The following is an 11,860-nucleotide window of genomic DNA, read 5'->3' on the forward strand; positions in this document are numbered from 1 at the left end:
TTTATAGCAGAAGTGTCATGATAGCATCTACAAAGGGGAATAGACGATACATCCTACTAGAAAAAAAAAAAAAAAAGGGCTACCAGCATACAGTTGAACAAAACAAGATGGAACCAGCTGGATTCTCAAATCTCTTTTACCTCAAGATTTTATATATGTATTTTTTTCACAGAAATTATAGCAGAATGAACTACATTCAAAGTTAATGAACATGTGCCTGCAGAGGACATTAACATTAACATGTACCTGCAGAGGACATAGCAGGTAGTTTGCCACGGGCTCTGACTTCCACAGCCTAACAGTCATTCTCTTTCTTGACCCTTTAGTTTGAGAACGAAAGAAAGAAAGAGAAACTTTACTGTATCTCTGTAATACACAGTTTTTGCACCATCTCAGTAGACAGGAAACCCCCATATATGAACTCCCTTATAATTCTGGAGTAGAATTCTAGCTAGCATAAAAATCAATGTGTTCTGTACTTGGTTATGAAGCTGTCAATAGAATCCCTTGTTGATTCATGTTTTTTTTTTTTTTAACTTCATTATACATTGGTCTTTTTATTAAAATTCAGCATTAGGACAAAGTTATTGTTTGTAGTGAAAGTTTGTAGTGAAGAGTGGAGGAGTGAGAGGAAAGGCATTTTCATAAATCAACAATGATCCAGGGGCAATCTTATGGAAATCTCCCTCCCACAACATGTTGATTTGAGTCTCGGATGAAATTGTGCAGGAGTAAATTATTCAACTTGAGAAAAACAAGTAAAATGGAGAGGAAATAAGTTTTTAGATTACTATATGTGGAAAAATATTTTCTTCTAATTGCCTCAAAATAAAAAAATGTTTTATATTAATTACCTCAAGAATTATTTATGATGTCTCTTGTCTGTTGAGTTATTCTTGTCTTATGTAAAAGAAATATAGCATATATTTCAGTGGTTTTCAGACAGTGGGATGGAATGAGTACATATACTGTGGGACCTTCTGCTGTCCTAGAATGCTAGTCTTCTGATTTTTCCTCCTCAAGGGCTAAAGTCCCCTGATCTAACAGAGGATGGGTAGGGTAGCATAATAATGCAATTGAAGTCGTTAGAAATTTTTAGTCTGGAGCCTCCTAGACAAATGTGGACCACCAATATTTTTTAAATCTACTGACAAAGTTCATTAGTACAATGGCAATTATATAACAGGCTCTTAAAGAAAAAGAAACCCCTGCTTTGTGGTGTTTGCAATTTTCTGTGGTTTGATATTCCCAACAATATTGATTCCAAACTAACAGTACCTCATTGAATACTGGGAGAAACTGTGCAGTAGTATACTATTGTATTTTATTTATAACGTACTGAAACAATAGAATTCATAACCTCAAGAGTATATAGATAACAGTGTTAAGTTTGAGTTTTTTAAGGATTTGCCTCTTTAAAAATAATTAAAATGTGCATTAATGCAATTTAATTTTTAACGATCAGTTTGAAAATTCCTAAAATTAAAAATTTGGTTCTTCTGAGCACCAGTACAGATTGGCTCCAGAAGACTGTTAAATACAGCCATACTCTTATATATATGTATACACATACACACACACATATTCATATGTCTAATTCAAGCTTCTCTATTATAGACAAATTGTAGTAGTTAGTCCTATATCTAAAGTCTATAATGTCAACTACTTTAGGGATAATCTGGTGACCAACATAAAAAAACAACAACAAACAACAACAAAAAAACCTGGGTCATTAAAAATAGTATTTTCTTTTTGGAGAGCTGAGGAGATTGTCCTTAAGGCATTTACCAAGATACAGAGAACTAATTTCCAAATCTCCAGTGCTTATTGCCATCTGAAGCTAAATTTAGGATACCTGAGTATACATGACATAAATAATACTCTTAATTCTTAGATGATCCTTCTGTCCCAAATTCACAGCTGGGGTTCTATCCTGGTGTGCTGTTACAAAACTCTTGGCAAGTGTCCTTTTAACCCAATCATTTTCCCCCTATGGAACAAAATCCTCCTTGTTTGTTCCTTTTCCACTTGGCCTTCTTCTGCCTTGAAATGCCCATGGGAAGAAGAGGATTTCCTAAAAAGATGGCATACTTTCCTCAGTAAGAGATGGGATAACATTACGTAGTAAGCAAAAGGAAGACATTTTCCATTTTCTTTTTCTTTTTTTTTTAAATGAAGTATCCATAAGAAAGTACAATGGTGCTAGTGTTGTCTGTGACCTGAATGCCACTTATGAAGTTAAATTTAAAGAAGGAATGTGGCATAAAACTAAAACTCTTGTTTTTTCATATATATATATATATATGAAATATATTAAATAAATATTAAATAAAATATAATAAATGCCAATGTTTGAACCCAGGGATGCCTGGCTCTAAAGTTCATCCTTCCATCAACTCCTCTTAACTTTGTTCTGTATTGAATCTCAAAATTAAATGAGCATTGAGGGTTTTAACTGTGCTGGCTTGAAATATTAGTTTCTAAATACTCTTTTATTTTAAAGAGTCTCAATTAATTCTCTAACAAAGAAACTTCAGTTAGCTTTCAAGGGAAAAACACCATGAAAAAAAGACTAAATGATATAAAATTATCCTAATGGTAAATAAAATCATTAAAATTCATTCATAGACCAAAAAAATCAAGCAATTTGACACTTGTTGATAAGAATATTCCCATTTTTCCATTATCTAACTCAATCAAAATGGTGTAAATTAGATATAAAGACATTATCTAAGACAATATTTTCAAAAGTTTTATTTTTTCAAAAGTTTTAGAACATGGTTCAGAGAGGGTAAAAAAAAAAAAATCAAACAACCTTATGCCATGACAGACTATGTAAAAACACACAAAAACCAACCAACCAACCAAAGTGTTACAAAGCAATGCTTACTCTTGTTAGGTAAAACTTCCTGTATTTTATATATTCTATTTAATTCATTTGACAATACTGTTTTGACTCACTAAACTGGCTTCATATCTACTAATTGATTGCAATTCACAGTTTAAAATCATTTATGTAAGGTATATAACACTTCTTAGCTTCAGCAAAATTTTTCTACCCTATCTTTTAATCTTATGTCATTTTCATCAAATCACAGAAAAGGAGATGAAGAAGTTTTACAAATTACCTAGTGACAGTTCTGTTTCTTCATTCACATTGAAATATAGTATTGTTTGTTTATATTCCTCCTAAGCAATAACTAAATCCATTCTAAGTAGCTTTTATTGATATGCTTTCCTCATTTTATTGGGCAGAAATGTTACTCTGAAACTGTGATCTGGACTCTCCCAACTGTGATCTGGACTCTGAGGTCCATACAACTCTTCTTTTCCTTTCCTGCAGGATATCTTAAATATTTAAAGAAGTCTTTCCTGTATCACCTTATTTATTTCTTCAAGAACATAAACACCCAGTCATTTAATATCCTGTATATGACATAGTCTTGAGTAACTGCAGTCTCCTGGTCACTCGTCCTGGAGTTCATCCTATTTCATTTATGTAGTGGTTAAAGCACTTTGCACAGAACTGAGCATGATCCTGAAGGGTTGTCTCTCACTAACTCCCTTTAACTCTCCTAAGATCCAAAACATTTATTCATATATTCCTTTCATATCCTCTTCATCTACTTCCTTTTTTACGTGTGAAAAATTTATTATGGGACATAAAATGCAGACTTCAACTATGAATTTAGAATTATCTTCGAATCTATTTTCAAATACTGCATGCAAAAAAAATCCCTAGCTCACAGTTGTTAGATCATGTCAGCCAACATCCAATCTTTCTCCAAAACACATGACTCAATAGGATCTATTACAGACCTGCTTAGGTAGTTTTTGGTATATTGAAAGCTAAAACTAGTAAATCATTTTCTGTTAATTGAACTTTTTGTTGTAGCTGAAAATCTAGGATAGTGACCTCCAATTTTCTTTTCTCCTTAAAAAAAGAAAAATTCAGAAACCTTCATCTACTTAATGACTCTAGTTTTGGATTAAAAAGAGTTTGACTGGGACACCTGTGTCTCAGTGGTTGAGTGTCTGCCTTTGGCTCAGGGCATGATCCTGGGGTCCTGGGATCAAGTCCCACATGAGTCCCTGCTCATGTCTCAGCCTGTGTCTCAGCTCTGCCTGTGTCTCAGCTTGTCCCTGTGTCTCTCATGAATAAATAAATAAATAAAATCTTTAAAAAATAAATAAATAAAAAGAGTTTGATCAAAACAGATCTATTGGGGTAGATCTCCTATCCATTTAATGTACATCCCCTACTCTGCCCCATATATTCTGCCCTGCAACCTACATTTGCCCGGTACCTTTGTGTATACCGTTTTAAATTAGATTTGATAAATGAGAGGCACTAGTAAGAGACTTGAAGACAAGAATTTCATGCCCTCACTCTCTCTGTTTTGTGCTAAATCTTTCACATTGTCTACATTTTCACTGTGGTTTAAATCCCCCATGAGCCTATGTGTCCTTTCATGGATGCAGCACCCACTGGAAATCTCATTGAAATTGTTGTTTCAACTCCAAGTGAAGACTTTGGGTTCTAGTAATACCTTTTTGTCTTGGTATTCCACCTCTGGAAAGGTAAGAGATAGTATTGTTAATCTTGAATCACTTTCACTAAGCATTTTTAGGGGATACTGATATCATGAGATTTGTAGTTACTAGTTTCATTTATTGCACATATTGAACTAATTGGAATGAAATTATTTTCCTGACCTGACCTAGACTAATATATTTCAAAGGGGATCTGTATACCTAAGGGAACCTATGTGAGCTGCTGAGTTTCAATTTCAGGCATCTAAATTCCTCGGTAAAGCATTTTGGAATAAGAAGAAAGATCTCTCTGCTTTATTTTCATTTTCCTAGTTGTAAAGTATACACATTTCCATTTATCTAAATAAGCCTATTACAGTTTACCACAGACCTTATACAAAAATCTATTATGTTAACAGTTAAATGCAAAGTCTTAACAATCAGAGGTTGAGTTCATTGGGTCCTATGCTTGACTAAAATAGGTCTGACTTTATGACTGGTATATCTTTAGCCTAGCATTGTGAGATTAAGGAAAGAGTTTGTCCTCACTGCCTAACATCAGGAAGATGTTTATTAAAAGATTTTTGAATGCAACTAATTAAGGTATATAGGCACTTTGAAAAATAATAAAGTGTTAAAAAATTTAAGACAGATAAATGATCAGATGTCCAAAAGAACAGAAAGTTCTTTCAAAAAAAAATCTTGAGTTGAAAACTATTTCTATTCTGATTAGTCCTTCTATAGAAAAAAAAAAGCAAACTTATAGTCTATATAATTTTTTCACACAATATTATTAAAAAAGATATTCTTAGCAAGTCTAATTTTGTAGTCTGTCTTTCTGCATGATGATTTTTAAACTTCTTAAACTTTATATCTGTATTATTCAATGCTACTTTTCAAGCTCCATCAAAATTCAAGAGAATCATTAATTATTTTCTTAAGTGAATTTAATTAAAAACTGAAAGTTCTGCCTTTTGGACTGAAGTAGGCTTAAAATACATAGATCCAATGAGGGAAATTCAATTTTTCCCTAGGAATAATTCAATCAACTGGTGCACCAAAAGTTTTCGTCAGAATTTAAATATGTGAAGTAAGTCTCATATGTTTTACTTAGCATGGTACTTGCTAGCCGGTAGGTATCTCAGCTAAATTTTATGTAGAAACATTTTACCCAAATTAATAATTTGGAAGATACTCATGTAAACCTCTGATGCAATGTCCTAATCCTTATACCAGCTGAGTTAGGCACATATATTAAAGAATGTAGACCCTTTAACTGTCCCCAATTACATCAACTTCTACAAAGGTGCTCTTAAGTATGTCTGGTCAATTCAAATGTACTACAGTGAAATTCAGCTGAAGTCAGCCTGCCCCTGATGTGGGAAAACCTTGATCATGTGCCTATCTCTGGGCCAAGTTGGCATATCTGGACTGATTTTAGTTCACGTTAGTGCTCTATATATTGGTAAACAAAGAGACGGCAGTTTAGGGTTGGAAAGTAGAAAGTTTAATAAAGGACACTAATGAAGTTTTTTGTTTTTTTGTTTTTGTTTTTTTTTTTTTTTGTTTTCCTGGGCAGGACCAGCCTTGTCTGCTGTGAGTTGCAGCAGTCCTGATCAACCACAGGTTGAGTCTCCAGTCTTCCAAGGACACTCATCAGTGGCTTTTTGAGGCTTACAAGAACCTTAATTTTTTTTAAGAACCTTAATTTTAATTCCTGCTTTTAACTTTAATATCCCACATTGCCGAATTGCTAAAGAAATGCATGCAAGGTTTCTTATGCTTGCTAACACCCCATTTTCTAGAGTCCATTAGCTTCTAGTGGCCCTTATCTTTTGACTTTTATATATCCCTCTGTTCTGATGCTTGTAAACCATGACGCCATATTACAGTGCCATCCTATGCAATCCACTTTTTCCTGTAAGCAACAATCTGCACCATGTTCTGTCAGCTTTTCCAGCCATAGTCTAGTTTTGCTATCATTAAGACAATATAAATTATAAATGAAATATGCTAAGCCTTTAAGTGAAATGTAAACCTTTATTTAAAAGTTATTAAGTAAAATTAGGCAAACTAAAATTTACATTATTATTACCAAATAGATGAAATACAGAGCCCAACTGTAACCAACATCTACAAATGTTGATCTTGCTTTGAAAACAATTCTTTAAAAAATTAAATTGGCTACCGTTTCCAAGCAGCAGATGAGTAGGTTTGGATCTAATTTTCTGCTACTGCTGAGTCTAATCTCACGATGTCCTAATTTACCTCTTCACTCTCTCCTTCCATTGTGTCTTTCAGATTCACCATGACAACTGCTTTTCTAGTCACTTCTTGTACAGTCTCTTTTATCTCATAATTTAGAATCCCTTTTGCTTTGCCTAATCATGTTCTCATCCTCAGAGGAAAAGTTATGTATTTAACCTCATATATCCCTTTGATTCTTAGAAGTGCCACCAGGACTTCATTTTCCAGAAAATGTCAATGATTTTTATTTTAGTTCCTGAATGTTAGAAACAAAAATATGTGTGTTCCCATCTCTAAAATGCCTTAGAGAGGAACTAAGGTAAGGGATCAAACACAGCTGTGGTGGATTAAAGATGGCTTCAAATTCATTGCCATTCCTCCACTTGAGGGTCTAATTTCCTTATTTGAATCTGGGTTGATATTAGAGACTTCCTTGACCATATACTATAGCAGGAATGTTACTCTGAAATTTTTATGGCTGAATCATAAAAAGGCTTACAGATTCTCCCTACGTTTCTGGGAACACTTATTCTTGGAGCCCTCAGCCACCATGTAAGAAGTCTAGCTACCTTGTTGTAGAGACCAAATGGCAGGCCCTGATATTGCGTGAAGAAAAAAAAAAACTGTTCTGGTCTTCAAGTCATCGCTGCTAAAATGCCAGACATATATATGAAGCCATCTTAGATCATCCACACCACAAGCTAAATACCACTGAGTGACTCCTGTCAATACTATGCTGGAGGGAAAAGATCTCCCTGCAGAATGTTCCTTGTTATTACAAAGTCACAACATAATAAGATATATTACGCAATTGTTTTAGGTCATTAGTTTTGAAGATAGCTTGTTATGCAGCCATAGATAACTGGATTACAATTCAATGTCAAATGTATTTGCTGAGTTCACTGGTCAGATGACCAATGACAATAACAAGATTGCTGTGAGACCACTTATTGCCTACAACCATGATTCAGGTTATATTTGGTATTTAATAATTCAAAATATTTTGGAACCTGGAACAAATTATCCTGAAGGATCCAAATTACTAGTTAAACATTTAAGTTATAAGGCACCTTATGTTAATGTCATTCTGTTTTATAATTATCAAGAATTTAAGAGTCTATTTGGAAATCAACAAGTAGTAGATTAGGAATAAGAAACAACTATGTTTACAGTGAAAAAAACTCTATTCAAAAACTCCAACTTCCATTCAAAATCTCCCCGAGGAAGAAATGTCGTGTCTGAGTGTGTGTGTGTGTGTGTGTGTGTGTGTGTGTTTAATCTAGGTCTACATTTATTGATTGATTTTGTTGATTAGTGTGCTAATTTAAGGCCAAAACACAATCTCAATTTCACTAGATATTAGGTTCCCTGGAAATATAAAGTTTTTCATATTCTTTCATTTTCAATTTTTATGTCTGCATCTTTCAGTTCAACAACATCAACTAGCATAATCTATGAGTCTCTGTTAAGCAGTACAAAAGATAACAGAATAGCTGTCAGTGCCTAGGCAACCCTTTCACATCCTGAGGACATCACTGATGCTTCTTTTTGTTTTTGTTTTGTTTTGAAGACATATACACCCACAGAAACATAGGGCTGTCATGGTAGACTACTGCTAAGAAATGCTTAATTCATACTTAGAACTTTCATAGAATCAGGAAAAGAAAGATAAAGAAAGCTTATTTATGCTAAATGTGTTTTACAGAAATCAAAATTGAATTGTAAGTGGGGCTTCCAGCAACCTAACAAAGAAGCACATTGCTTTTTCATTTATCATATATGCCTTTACCTTTTAACCAGCTTTACCACCTATACTCTTGAAAATAATAAACCACAAATTAAACAAACCATGTTTTGCAGGTGAACACTGTGGTACTAATTTTAGATATTTTCATTTTGCTCTATAGAAAAATGAAAAAAAGAAAAATATGAAGCATTATATTATCTTACTATCAGCATTTGAGAATTTCTGACCAGGGATGCCTGAGTGGCTCAGTGGTTGAGCATCTTCCTTCAGCTCAGGGCATGATCCTGGAATTCCAGGATCAGGTTCTGCATCAGGCTTCCATCAGGGACCCTGCCTCTCCCTCTGCCTATGTCTCAGCCTCTCTGTGTGCATCTAATGAATAAATAAATAAAATCTTTTTAAAAAAAAAAAGAATTTCTGACCAAATGTTTGTGAAATTAGCAAACATCTCTGACGTCTACATGCTCCACTAAAATGTGTTTAGTTCTTTTATGTTTGTTTTTTTTTTTTTTCATAATCAATCTGTTTGGCTTCTCAGCATGAGAATTTATGAGCTTTTAAAATACAGACATTGAAAATACTATTATAATAGATTGACATTTAAAAGGTACGAGTTGAAATAAAAAGAAGTTTATAGACTCCAATCTCTGGATGAAGTAATTTGGAGTCTAATGCAAATATCGGGTATATCCCCACAAAAACATAAAATCTTGACTTTTCTAAAAGGGGAACTTGAATAGTTGTCCTTGGTTGAGTCTTTCTAAAATTCCATTGAAAATATCTATGAAGATGTTAGAAATATAATCCCTACACCTCATTAAATACAACTTATCCACCAAATGACAAATTTGACAGCAAGATCTTGAAGAAACTCCACACTCACAATATGGTAATTGAGAAAATCTCATTCAGTTCCCATCCCATTAATCAGATCACTTACAAAAGTAGGAAGGGTAACTTGTGCTCCTATGTTGCCTGTAACCATGTTGAAGGTTCCAGGAAACTTGTTATGGCACTACTAAGGAAACTGAATTTCTGTGTCTCTTGAATAAGGAGTCAGAATATGGTTCCCTTCTGGTGTTCCTTGCTCAACTCCCCTTATTTCTACTATAATATGATCTCTTGTTTTAAAAAATGGTGCTGTCCTCAAAACCAGCAATATAAAGGACTCTAAAGTAGTTTTGGAAACTCTTAGGGAAGAGCAAAAAGGAGATGGTTTTGATGATTTTTAATATTTTATATTAAAACAAAAATAAGAACAATAACAATAAAATCAGGACATGGAGATGAGAGAGGTTTCCATTTCCAGAGAATAGAGCTCACAGGGAGAAAACCATTTAAAACCCAGAAACTAACTTGAAGGTTGTAATCATCAATATGCTGCTTTGTAATATGAGACCAAGGTAACAATTGAAGATGAATTTAAAGAATTAAAATAATAACCATAAGTTTGAACCTGGAGCCCTGGAAATAAACACTGCAGAATCAGGAAAACTCTCTGTGAAGATTCAAGATAGTATGTCTCAGAAAATTATCTAGTGGAAGATACCATGTAAATTTTGCAAACAGAGACAACAAAATAATAGAAGGACATAGCAAAAAGTCAAAATAATGGTTAACCATAGAGTACCTCTTATAGTAAAGGACACATACTTCAAAAAAGGGGGATTAATCTAGAGGATATAAAACCAGAGTAATCCAAATTACAGAAACAACTTGTTGAATAGAAAAAAAATTTAAAAAGTATTTCTTAAAGGAAATAACTTATTAAAGAAGAAATGATAAATAGAACAAGAAATAAATTAGAGAAGAAGGTCCCCAGGATGACAAACTTAGGTTTTTAGATGAAAAAGTTTGAGTGCCAGATAAACTAACTTAAAAAAAAATCCACCTGTATCTTGATGAAATTTATGAACTCATATGATAAAGAGAAAAATATATAATCTGTACAGAGAGAAGAGTTGATGTGCAAAAGAAAAAAAATATCAGCATAAGAGTCAACTTTTCATCCACACTATGAAAAACTAGACATCAGTGGAATTTACAGACCTCAGAAAAATAGCAGACCATATATTCTGAAAACTTTTCCAGCTACAGAACACCTAAAAATGCTGGATAAAATACTGCAATCATTCTCTTTCCACAAAAATACAAGCACACAGTTTTGAATATTAAGAAAGTAGGGGAAAACCAGCCAGTGCAACCTTAGCATGAACTATGAGTTGCTCAGAAGATACTTGCTAACAAAAATCCTTGAGCCAACAAAAACCAGGTAGATGGAACTGACATTTTTGAGGAAATTGTAATACTTTGAGTTGACCATGAAAAGGTTAGTTAAAGTGAAAGTATTTTCACTTTGTTTCTTGCAAAATCATTTTTCTTGGCTATGCATTTGTGTGGGAAAAAAAATGGTCTCCCATAAGAATTTGTACCCATAGCCTTTCTCTGTGAATATTCCGGATTTGAAGATATGTTATCTCTATAATGTGAAAATCATGAGATCAGAAATCATTTAAAGTGTTCTCTCCTTAGCAATCCAGTCTACCAGGCAAAAGCAATTAAAAATTCTCTCTGGAGAAACAGAGCTTAAAACCAGAACTTTGGAAGTCATCTAAGTATGAAAACAGGTCCCTGAATATAAAGAAATGTGCATTAACATCAGAAAATAAATGCAAATAAATATTTTAATTGGACTCATAAGTATTTCAGATATAAATATCTACATAAAGATATTGTCAGAAAGGAATAAAAAATAAGTGTATATGAAAGGTAATGAAATGAAAGGGGTCTAAAAACATGAGCAAATAATTCGAAACTATAAAAATGTCAACATAAATATGAATAAGTAGGTATAGATTCTAAAATATTTTTAAATTAAAGATTAATAGGTTAATTAAAGGCAAGGTTAGAAATAACTGAATATAGAATTAGCAAATTAGAAAATAGGCCTTAAGAAATTACCCATTTAAATATAAGAGATATTGTGGTGAGGGTGGATAAGGGATTAGAAAACATATGTTATGGTTTCTGCATCATGTTCAAGCAACAAGTGAACACTAGCTTTTAACAGAGACGTATGGGCCTCATCTGATACATATATGACTGAGAGGAATCTGAAGTTTACAGTTATTTGAGAGAATCAAACCACCTCTCTGTGTTCTATTCCTTCCAAAGGATTTAACTGTGGTGCAGCAGATAAGCCAGGATTGAGAATTCAACCTTCTCAGGAACTGTGCTATTCTTACATTTAATCCCTGGGATTTATCCTTAGCTTTTTCTGCCTTAGTTTGCAGACAAACTGGCTTTTATGTCATCTTCAATTGGTGCTTCATC

The sequence above is a fragment of the Vulpes vulpes genome, chromosome 8, assembly GCF_048418805.1.
Source record: "Vulpes vulpes isolate BD-2025 chromosome 8, VulVul3, whole genome shotgun sequence".
Lineage (NCBI taxonomy): Eukaryota > Metazoa > Chordata > Mammalia > Carnivora > Canidae > Vulpes > Vulpes vulpes.